Raw genomic sequence first — 12,335 nt, 5'->3', positions numbered from 1 at the left:
TTGAGATAATTTTTAGTCTCCAAGTGAAAATGTTGAATAGATATGTAGACATATAGGTTTGAAGTTCAAGGAAAATGTCTGGCCAAGGATATTGATTTGGAGTCATCAGTGTGTAAATTGGTGAGGTCACCACGAGAGTGAGGACAGCTACAAGAAGAGGTCAAAGGACTGGGGCCACTTCATCTTTATGAGGTCGGACAAAGGAGAGAAATCAGCAAAATGACTAAGTAGGAGAAATGAGAAAGAAGGAAAAACAAAAGTGTAGTGTGCTGGAAGATACTGACCTAATATGCTTGGATGTGCAGAGGTCCATGCTAAAGATCATGACCCACAAAATGTTTCCTTGCCTCTTAGGAACAAGGGAAAGACATGACAACCAGTGAGACTATGAAGCGAACAACCTGGGCCCAATAAGAAAGAGCTGAGAGAGCAGAGAACACTCGGAAAACAACAGTGGTAGGCTGGGAAATGTATGGATTCTGTTCTGTGAAAGAAAAGAGGGAGATAAAAAACATTTTTTGAGCAACGGTGATAATCAGTTTTATGTTTTAGATGCATTTTGGAGAAGATGAAAATTTAGTAGGTATTTCTGAGACCAGTAAGCTGAGCAGGAGATGAATCCTTCATCTTGAGTAGACTTGGGATCAATATCCCAGTGACTTTAATCAAGCTGGGATTAAGGGGTTAACTGAATCCAACCTTCCCTTCCACCTCTAGTCCTTCATCTGTGCCCTTGATCTCAGCAAGTGACATCATATTCTACTCAGTTGCTTTTGCCAGAATCTGTTAATTATTTTTAATACTCCCATCTCCCTCATCCTGTAACCAATCCTGTAACTAATTGCTGAAAAATTGGGTCTCTTAAATATTAAATACCTCTCAGGTTTTTCTATTCCCCTTCAACAACTATGCTGCCCTCTCACCTGAATCCCTTCAAAATCTCCTGGCTGGTCAGTTCAAAACAGATATTTCCCACCCTGCCCAGTGTTCCTTCTGTTCGTTGATGACATTGGAGGCAGTGGGGCTTTTAAAAACAAATCCTGTCATATCACTTCCTTGCTTCTCTTACTCCTGGGTTAAAATCCCGAGGCTGACCTTCTGGGCCCTATATGGTCTGATTTCTGCCTCCATCACCAGCTCTGTACATAAACAAAAAACATTTTGCTGAATGAATGAAGGAAGGAAGGAAAGATGTCTTTTGAGCAAAGGCTCAACTTGAGTAAGTTATTTACATATTCAAAACCCCAATTTCCTCATTTATAAATTGAGAACCATAATATTTCCTTCACTAGAATGCTGCTAAGTTAAACAGTAAGATACCATGTTAATAAAACCTAAGCGTTTAGCATTGCATGATAGTTTTGATCATTGTAAGTGAACCAAATTGGCACTTGGCACAGAACCTGATACATACACTCAATATGTACTTGTTGTTGATGATAAATCAGCACTTTGGAATCGTAATCACCTTGGTGACTATTTCTATAGAATTACCTATAAAACCCCATACCATCTCATTTGATGCTGATCAGCAAGATATGCATGGCTACTTACAGCATCATACTGCTGCTCATTGCCTCCAAAGACGGAAATCAAGTTCAAATTCCTCAGCTTGGCATTCACATTTGTAGTCTCTTTAATATATATCCTATGCTCCTGAGAAATTAATCTCAAACAAAACTTATTGGATTTCTACTTGTGGTAGGTGCTAGATATTTAAATTTAACTATTGAAGGCTTGTATGATGTAGTTTCAGTACCCCAAATCCTGACCCTGAAAATACACCCCATTGTCTGTGGTAGCCATGGAGGTACACTGCTCCAATCGCCCTTCAAGACAACATACTGTAGGAAGCACAGTTGACTGCTGCCTCCAGCTGCCACAGCTTTGGATTCTATACCATGCTCATGCCAAGACCACACTTTTGCCAGGCTATACTTAGCCCATGAATGACTATGAAGGGGCACTAGAGCAGTGCACTAAGGGCTAAGGCTCTTTCTGTCCATCTTTCTTCCTCTCGTATGTGTCAGACCTGCATCATGGTCTAAAGGTGCTCTCTGCTTCCTTCTGTGCTCTCCTCTTTTATCCTTGACAGGTGTCCTCCACATTAATCCTTTTACATATCTAATCCCATTTTAGCATCTGCTATGTTAAGAACCCAAACTAACACAGGTGCTACCAGGAGTTGTCCAAGGTAATTGGTAAGATGGGGCTTTTTTAAGTCAGGGAATTATATGTCACTGTGTCCTTAAAAAGAAAAAAAAAAAAATACGTGTGCCTGGGAATGAAGAGCAAAAGCAAAAGTGGCCCCACTTAACCACCATTCTTTTTTTTTTTAATTTTTTCAATTTGTTTATTTTCAGAAAAACAGTATTCATTATTTTTTCACCACACCCAGTGCTCCATGCAATCCGTGCCCTCTATAATACCCACCACCTGGTACCCCAACCTCCCACCCCCCACCACTTCAAACCCCTCAGATTGTTTTTCAGAGTCCATAGTCTCTTGTGATTCACCTCCCCTTCCAATTTACCCCAACTCCCTTCTCCTCTCTAACACCCCTTGTCCTCCATGATATTTGTTATGCTCCACAAATAAGTGAAACCATATGATAATTGACTCTCTCTGCTTGACTTATTTCACTCAGCATAATCTCTTCCAGTCCCGTCCATGTTGCTACAAAAATTGGGTATTCATCGTTTCTGATGGAGGCATAATACTCCATAGTGTATATGGACCACATCTTCCTTATCCATTCGTCCGTTGAAGGGCATCTTGGTTCTTTCCATAGTTTGGCGACCGTGGCCATTGCTGCTATAAACATTGGGGTACAGATGGCCCTTCTTTTCACGACATCTGTATCTTTGGGGTAAATACCCAGGAGTGCAATTGCAGGGTCATAGGGAAGCTCTATTTTTAATTTCTTGAGGAATCTCCACACTGTTCTCCAAAGAGGCTGCACCAACTTGCATTCCCACCCACAGTGTAAGAGGGTTCCCCTTTCTCCACATCCTCTCCAACACATGTTTCCTGTTTTCTCCACATCCTCTCCAACACATGTTGTTTCCTGTTTTGTTAATTTTGGCCATTCTAACTGGTGTAAGGTGATATCTCAATGTGGTTTTAATTTGAATCTCCCTGAGGGCTAATGATGATGAACATATTTTCATGTGTCTGATAGCCATTTGTATGTCTTGATTGGAGAAGTGTCTGTTCATATCTTCTGCCCATTTTTTGATATGTTTGCCTGTTTCGTGTGTGTTGAGTTTGAGGAGTTCATTATAGATCCTGGATATCAACCTTTTGTCTGTACTGTCATTTGCAAATATCTTCTCCCATTCCGTGGGTTGCCTCTTTGTTTTTTTGACTGTTTCCTTTGCTGTGCAGAAGCTTTTGATTTTGATGAAGTCCCAAAAGTTTATTTTCACTTTTGTTTCCTTTGCCTTTGGAGACATATCTTGAAAGAAGCTGCTGTGGCTGATATCGAAGAGATTACTGCCTATGTTCTCCTCTAGGATTCTGATGGATTCCTGTCTCACGTTGAGGTCTTTTATCCATTTTGAATTTATCTTTGTGTACAGTGTGAGAGAATGGTCGAGTTTCATTCTTCTACATACAGCTTTCCAGTTTTACCAGCACCATTTATTGAAGAGACTGTCTTTTTTCCACTGTATATTTTTTCCTGTTTTGTCAAAGATTAATTGACCATAGAGTTGAGGGTCCATATCTGGGCTCTCTACTCTGTTCCACTGGTCTATGTGTCTGTTTTTATGCCAGTACCATGCTGTCTTGGTGATCACAGCTTTGTAATAAAGCTTGAAATCAGGTAACGTGATGCCCCCAGCTTTATTTTTGTTTTTCAACATTTCCTTAGCGATTCGGGGTCTCTTCTGATTCCATACAAATTTTAGGATTATTTGCTCCAGCTCTTTGAAGAATACTGGTGGAATTTTGATCGGAATGGCATTAAAAGTATATATTGCTCTAGGCAGTAGAGACATTTTAACAATGTTTATTCTTCCGATCCAAGAGCATGGAATGGTCTTCCATCTATTTGTGTCTTCTTCAATTTCTTTCATGAGTGTTCTGTAGTTCCTCGAGTACAGATCCTTTACCTCTTTGGTTAGGTTTATTTCCAGGTATCTTATGGTTCTTGGTGCTATAGTAAATGGAATCGATTCTCTAATTTCCCTTTCTGTATTTTCATTGTTAGTGTATAAGAAAGCCACTGATTTCTGCACATTGACTTTGTATCCTGCCACGTTGCTGAATTGCTGTATGAGTTCTAGTAGTTTGGGGGTGGAGTCTTTTGGGTTTTCCATATAAAGAATCATGTCATCTGCGAAGAGAGAGAGTTTGACTTCTTCATTACCAATTTGGATACCTTTTATTTCTCTTTGTTGTCTGATTGCTGTTGCTAGGACTTCTAATACTATGTTGAACAAGAGTGGTGAAAGTGGGCATCCTTGTCTTGTTCCTGATCTCAACGGGAAGGCTGCAAGCTTTTTCCCACTGAGGATGATATTTGCTATGGGTCTTTCATAGATAGATTTGATGAGGTTCAGGAATGTTCCCTCTATCCCTATACTTTGAAGCGTTTTAATCAGGAACAGATGCTGGATTTTGTCAAATGCTTTTCCTGCATCAATTGAGAGGACCATGTGGTTCTTCTCTCTTCTCCTATTAATTTGTTGTATCACATTGATTGATTTGTGAATGTTGAACCATCCTTGTAGCCCAGAGATGAATCCCACCTGATCATGGTAGATAATCTTTTTAATGTGCTGTTGGATCCTGTTTGCTAGGATCTTGTTGAGAATCTTAGCATCCATATTCATCAGTGATATTGGTCTAAAATTCTCCTTTTTGGTAGGGTCTTTGCCTGGTTTGGGGATCAGGGTAATGCTGGCTTCATAGAAAGAGTCTGGAAGTTTTCCTTCTGCTTCAAATTTTTTAAAACAGCTTCAGGAGAATAGGTGTTATTTCTTCTTTGAAGGTTTGGTAGAATTCCCCAGGGAATCCGTCAGGTCCTGGGCTCTTGTTTTTTGGGAGGTTTTTGATCACTGCTTCAATCTCGTTATTAGATATCAGTCTATTCAGGTTGTTGATTTCTTTCTGGTTCAATTTTGGTAGTTTATATTTTTCCAGGAATGCATCCATTTCATCTAGGTTGCTAAGCTTATTGGCATATAACTGTTGATAATAACTTCTGATGATTGTTTCTACTTCCTTGGTGTTAGTTGTGATCTCTCCCTTTTCATTCATAATTTTATGAATTTGGGCTTTCTCTCTTTTCTTTTGGATTAGTGTGGCCAATGGTTTATCGATCTTATTGATTATTTCAAAAAACCAGCTTCTAGTTTTGAAAACTTTCTACTGTATCTCTGGTTTCTACCTCATTGATCTCAGCTCTAATCTTGATGATTTCCCTTCTTATGTGGGGAGTTGGTTTGATTTGTTGTTGATTTTCCAGTTCTTTAAGGTGTAGAGACAGCTGGTGTGTTCTGGATTTTTCAATTTTTTTGAGGGAGGGTTGGATGGCTATGTATTTTCCCCTTAGGGCCGCTTTTGCTGTATCCCATAGGTTTTGGACCTAAGTGTCTTCATTCTCATTGGTTTCCATGAATTGTTTCAGTTCTTCTTTGATCTCCTGGTTGATCCAAGCATTCTTAAGCAAGGTGGTCTTTAGTTTCCAGGTGTTTGAGTTCCTTCTGAACTTTTTCTTGTGATTGAGCTCCAGTTTCAAAGCACTGTGATCTCAGAATATGCAGGGAATAATCTCAGTCTTTTGGTATCGGTTGAGTCCTGATTTGTGACCAGTATGTGGTCTATTCTGGAGAAGGGTCCATGTGCACTTGAGAAGAATGAGTATTCTGTTGTTTTAGGGTGGAATGTTCTGTATATATCTATGAGATCCATCTGGTCCAATGTGTCATTCAATGCTCTTGTTTCTTTATTGATTTTCTGCTTCGATGATCTGTCTAATTCTGAGAGAGGCGTGTTAAGATCTCCTACGATTAGTGTATTCATATCAATATGACTCTTTATCTTGATTAACAGTTTTCTTAAGTAATTGGCTGCTCCCATATTGGGAGCATAGATATTTACAATTGTTAGATCATCTTGGTGGATAGTCCCTTTAAGGATTATGTAGTTTCCTTCTGTATCTCTGACTACAGTCTTTAGTTTGAAGTCTAATTTATCTGATATGAGAATCGCTACCCCAGCCTTCTTTTGAGGCCCATTGGTATGAAAGATGCTTCTCCATCCCTTCACTTTCAGTCTACGTGTATCTTTAGGTTCAAAATGGGTCTCTTGTAGACAACATATGAATGGGTCCTGTCGTTTTATCCAATTTGCAACCCTGTGCCATTTTATGGGTGCATTTAGGCCATTCACATTGAGAGTGATTATTGATAGATACGTTTTTATTGATATCGAGTTACCTTTGAAGTCTTTCTTTCTGTAGACTGTCTCTATATTTCTGTTCAATGCTATTCTTGGGATTTTTCATCTTTTATAGAACCCCCCTTAATATTTCCTGCAGTGTCAGCTTGGTGGTTGCATAGTCTTTTAAGCCTTGCCGGTCTTGAAAACTCTTTATCTTTCCATCCATTTTGAATGTCAGTCTTGCTGGATAAGGTATTCTTGGCTGCATGTTCTTCTCATTTAGTGCCCTGAATATATCTTGCCAGCCTCTTCTGGCTTGCCAGGTCTCTGTGGACAGGTCTGACGTTATTCTGATGGGCTTCCCTCTGTAAGTAAGGAGCCTCTTTGCCCTGGCGGCTTTCAAGAGATTATACCTACAATTATAATTCCTCAATTTGACTATCAGGTGTCGTGATATTTTTTGGAATGTATAATCTTGGGTGGAGACCGTTCAGCCTCTAGTACATGAACGCTGGTTCCATTCGCGAGATTGGGAAAATTTTCATGAAGGACTTGTTCCACTATATCTTCTAGACTTCTTTCTTTCTCCTCCCCTTCAGGGATTCCAATAATTCTGACGGAACGCTTCATGGCATCATTTATTTCCCTGATTCTGTTTTCTAAGCTGTTTGTTCCAGGCTTCCTCCTGATCCTTTCTCTCAATCTGTTTGTCTTCCAGATCACTAATTCTATATTCTGTCTCAGTTACCCTAGCTTTGAGAGAGTTTAGATTAGATTGGAACTCATTGAGAGAATTGTGAACCTCCTCCCTGGTAGCTTTAAGCTCCGCCCTAACATTGTGAACATCCTGTCTGGTCGCTTTCAGTTCGGTCCTAATCAATTCTGTTTGTTCATCCATGGCTTTATCCAACCTAGCTATTGCCTGGATAATTGTTAGCCTGAATTCTCTTTCCGACATATTGTCTATGTTGATAGCCGTTAGCTCTGTTGCAGAAGGTCCATCCTCTGTATTTTTCTTCTGTTGGGCATTCCTCCTCCTAGTCATTTTGGTGGGAGATGACTGAACAGATGTAGCTGGATGTATCAACTGTGGTGCAGTCAAGGTGCACCCTGGAACACTTCTGAGCAATCAGGATTCCCCACCCAAACAAGAGACAAAAGAAAAGAAAAAGAAAAAGAAAAAAAAAAAGAAAAGAAGAAAAAGAGAGAGAGAGAGAGAGAGGAAAGGAAGGGAAGATGAAAAAGAAGTTTCAGCCCAGATGGGCCCCAAGGTAAGATTTATGAAGTAGACAAACAAAAAGAGATAAAAAGACTGACACAAGTATATGACAAGAGAAAAAAAATATATATATATATGCAAATAAAGAAAGAACCTCGTCAAAAAGAACTACAAGTGTAAAATTTATATGCTATCAGGACAAACACAAAAAACACAGAAACACTGGTGGAAGAAGATGGGAGAGTTCTTATAAATTCTCAGTGTGTGCGAGGAAGGTTGTTTTGATTATTCCTGGATGTATCTCTATATCTTTGTTAAAGGACTCAACTTTCCTAAGATAAAGGGGATTAAAAATTGGTTTACCTATAGGGGTAGTATTGATTGGGGAAAGGGGATTACTTTGAAGTTTAACTCTATATGAATATTAGAGGATAAAAATAAAAAGGAATAAAGTAGACTAAACTAAACTAAAATTTTAAAAAAGGAATTCAAAAAATAAAAATGCAAAAGAAAAACATAGGTGTATGTATCAAAAAGTTCAGGTTAGAAAGGTATTATGGAATTTGATGTACTGTACAACTCGCTGTGATGGTAAATAGGTTAAAAAAATTACCTATGTGTAAAAAAAATAATAATAATAATGAACCGGAATAGTGGGAATGAGTGAACAATACAGGTTTTCCTATGAAGTAGTGGTTGTTCTCTTGCAGTCCTTTTTTTTTTTTTTTCCTCTTTTTTTTTTTTTCTTTCTTGGTTTGTTTTCTGGGGGAGGGGCCTGCCACGTGGGTTGTCAGTCAATGATGTTTCCTGAGTTAAGTCCTCCCGCCCCCCTCAAGGGGGTGGGCTCTGAGGAAACTGGTTTTTTTCAGGCTTTCGTTCTCTGGCGGTTTTTATGCTTGTTCACTTTTTTTTTCCTCTCACCTTGACCGCCTTTGATGGTTTTTGTAGTTTAGAGGAAAACAAACCGCACCCCGATCTCCTGGGCGCAGAGCCTAAATAAGTTCCCCCTTGGCCGCTGGCAGAGCAGGTTCCAAGTTGCAGACCCTGGGGGCACAGGATCTTTTGCTTGTACCCAAAGCCAAGGCTGTGGCAGCTGTCTGGGAGCTCCCGACCACCAGAGAGGTTCCAAGCAGCGACCGCACTCTGCGATTTTGCCGCTGGCCCGGGCTGGGAGTGCCCGGCTTGCGCGCACCTCTTTCAGAGGCGGCGCGCGTCTCGGGCACTGAGAACGGGGCGCTGGTCCCTAAGCACCAGGCTGGGCTTTTGCGCACTCTGTCAGGGGAGAGTTTGGGGCGCACGGCTTAGGCTTTGAAACAATGGTGCGGGTCAAAGAGCGCCGGCCTGGCCTTTGTAACTCAGGGGAGCATGAGGGACGTGCGCGCATTATCTCAAGCTTTGTGGTAGGGCTCGCGCATTCTGCCTACCGGCGTGGCTCCCATCCCCTCACAGGAACAGAACCCACGCATTCTCGGGCGCGCTGGCGGCTTAAGGACCAAGAGCTGGTTTCTCCGCCGCACTCTCTCTGCCTCAGCGCCGGGGAGGCTGTCCTGGGACCAGGGACTTAAGCCCCTGTCCCTAGCCGCCCCGATTCCCACAATTTCCCTCCGCGATCCTTTGCTCTTTTGGAGTGCTTTCAACCAGTCTCCAAGTTAATGCTGGTCCCCAGACGCAGGGCACTCTCGCTCGTATTGGGGTATTACTTTCCAACCGGTTGCCTCTGATGGTTCCCTCCCCCTTTTGTTTATCTTCCGATATCAGTTCACTGTTCCCATTCCGCTTTACCTGCCCACTGGCATCTTCTCCCCCTGTAGAGATCCACACGTGTATAATTCTGATCTCAGGCTGATTTCATGGGTGATCGGAGTTCTTTGGTAGGTAATCAGCTCACTTTGGGGTACCGGCTGAAAAGGCGCCTCCTCCTACTCCCCCGCCATCTTGTCCCCCTGCCTTCCCACCATTCTTTTTTTAAAAATAATTATTTTTATTAACATATAATGTATTATTTTCCCCAGGGGTACAGGTTTGTGAATCATCAGTCTTACACAATTCACAGTACTCACCATATCACATATTCTTAATCACCCATCATAGCATTATATACTTTTCATCCCCACAATTCCGGACTCTGCAAGGTTGAAGGTTCTAAGTCCCATAGGAGGTGAATGTGAAGGGGAACACTGAACTACAAGTTATACTGCTGTCAATGAAATTTGAACTCTGTTTTCAGGAGCCCCCTCACCACAGTAAAAGCCAAAACCATTTTCCCCTCCTTGATCTCAAGCCATTTCATGGTTGCTTGGGAGATTGCCTTGCTCTCCTTGGAAAGACTTATCATGTGAGATATAAACTTTTTCATATCCTCTTCGTGCATGGGTGTCATCACTAAGACGACGCTTCTCATTTCTCACACTTCACACTTCTCACATTTCATCACTGGAACCAATTTAGAGTGAGGGGTCTGTTGCATCTCTGGGGTTGACCACAGCCGGGAGATATGAGAGCAGGAGACAAAGGAGGGAGAGATCTAGCCAGCTGCTCTTGGTCCTTCCTTAACTCTCTATACCCTCAATTTTAGGAAATAAATTCCCCAGTCTCCAGAGTAAAAAGATGTTCCTGATCCACAGCACTGAATTAAGAAAACTGTATTCTGTACTTTCTTTAAGTAATTTCCTTCGCTAATCTAAGGTAATATTCCCAAAGGTGTAAGACTAGAAGAGACCCCTCAAAAATTTAGGAATTTAGCATCCTGAATTTATGTATTTTTTTACAGCTGCCATTAAGATCCTCTTTCTTCAAGGAACTTAAAAAAAAAAGGAATGGAAAGATAGGAAATAAAATAAATGCTCTATCACACTGTAAGGGAAAGGGAGGGAAGAGAGGGGACAATGGAGTTGATTGTCATGTACTGAGGGTCTACTATGTTCCAAGCCCTGTTTTCTCTTCATTTAAATGCACACAACAGTCCCTTCAACAAATAGTTTTTTTGAAAACCACACAGCTACATGTGAAAGAATGCAACTCTATTACTCTCTTACGCCATACAGAAAAATAAACTCAAAGTGGATTTAGGACCTAAATGTGAGACCTGAAACCATAAAAATCCTAGAAAAGAGCACAGGCATCAAAATCCTAGAAAGAGAGACATCAGTCATAGCAACATTTTTCTAGAAATGTCTCTTGAGACAAGGGAAACATAAGTAAAAGAAACTATTGGAACTACATAAAAACAAAAACAAAAACAAAACCCAAAAAACAAAAAAACTTCTGCACACCAAAAGAAACAATCAGCAAAACTAAAAGACAACTTACTGAATGGGGGAAGATATTTGCAAATGACATATGTGATAAAGGTATCACAAAATATCCAAAATATATAAAAAAATTCTACAACTCAGGGAGAAGCAAGGTGGCGGAGGAGTAGCAGACTGAAATGACATCAGGTCCCAGGAGTTCAACTAGATAGTTATCAAACCTTCCTGAACATCTACTCAACAGGAGAGAGAAGAGAAGAGCAGCAATTCTAGGAACCGAAAATTGACCACTTAAAGTAGGACATGAAGAGAAGTGAATCCGAAATGATGGGAAAATAGGCCACAGGGGGAGGGGCTGGCTCCCAGCAAGCAGTGGAGCAGTGGAGCACAAAATCAGAACTTTTAGAAGTCGGCTCCACTAAGGGACATTGCTCCAGAGGCTAAGCAGGGGTGGAGCCCTCGCAGGGACAGTGTGGTCTCAGGTCCTGCGGGGTCACAGAAAGATTGGGGGTTCAGAATGGGGTTACTTTAAACTGTGATCTAAGGCACAGTTGAGCCACTGCTCTTTGAACAGGGACCCCACAAGTGGCAGATACAGAGAGACCCCTTCCTTCCTCCTCCAGGAGGGATGGTGTGGGATCCAGGAATCTGCTGGGTTTGGAGAATCCAAACAGGGCTGTGCGCCAGAGTCAGAAATGCTCAGTCACAGGCTGGATGAGTTTGGAGTGTGGCCAGAGACTAGGGAGGTGGGAAGGACTGACTGCTTTTCTCTGAGGCCACACTAAGGAGTGGGGCCCCAAGTTCTCAGCCTCTATGGGGCTGGAGACTGGGAGGGCACCATTTTCATTCCCATCATCCAAAACTGTACAGAAAGCGTTCAGGGAACAAAAGCTCCCAAGAGTGAACCTGAGCAGATTACTTAGTCTGGCCCCTTGCAAGGGTAGTACAATTCCACCTTGGGCAAAGACAATTGAGAATCACTGCAAAAGGCCCCTCCCCCAGAAGATCCCAAGAACATACATCCAAGATCAAGTTCACTAATCAGTGAGAACTGTTGAACCCTAGATCTAGGGGAAAGCAATTCATGGCTTTTTTCCCATGATTCTTTAGTCTTTCAAAGTTAAATATTTTCAATTTCATTTTTTCCTATTACACTAATCAATTTTCCCTCTTTCCTAATTTAATGTTTTTAAACTATTTTATCTCATCAATACCTTTTTAAAAATCTTTTTAAAATTTTCATTGTTATATATTTTTTAAAATTTTTTTATTTTTTATTTATTATAAACATATAATATATTTTTATCCCCAGGGGTACAGGTCTGTGAATGGCCCGGTTTACACACATCACAGCACTCACCAAAGCACATACCCTCCCCAGTGTCCATAATCCCACCCCCTTCTCCCAAACCCCCTCCCCCCAGCAACCCTCAGTTTGTTTTGTGAGATTAAGAGTCACTTATGGTTTGTCTCCC

This window comes from Mustela lutreola, chromosome 3, assembly GCF_030435805.1.
Source record: "Mustela lutreola isolate mMusLut2 chromosome 3, mMusLut2.pri, whole genome shotgun sequence".
Taxonomy (NCBI): domain Eukaryota; kingdom Metazoa; phylum Chordata; class Mammalia; order Carnivora; family Mustelidae; genus Mustela; species Mustela lutreola.
Note: the sequence above shows the minus strand (reverse complement) of the source record.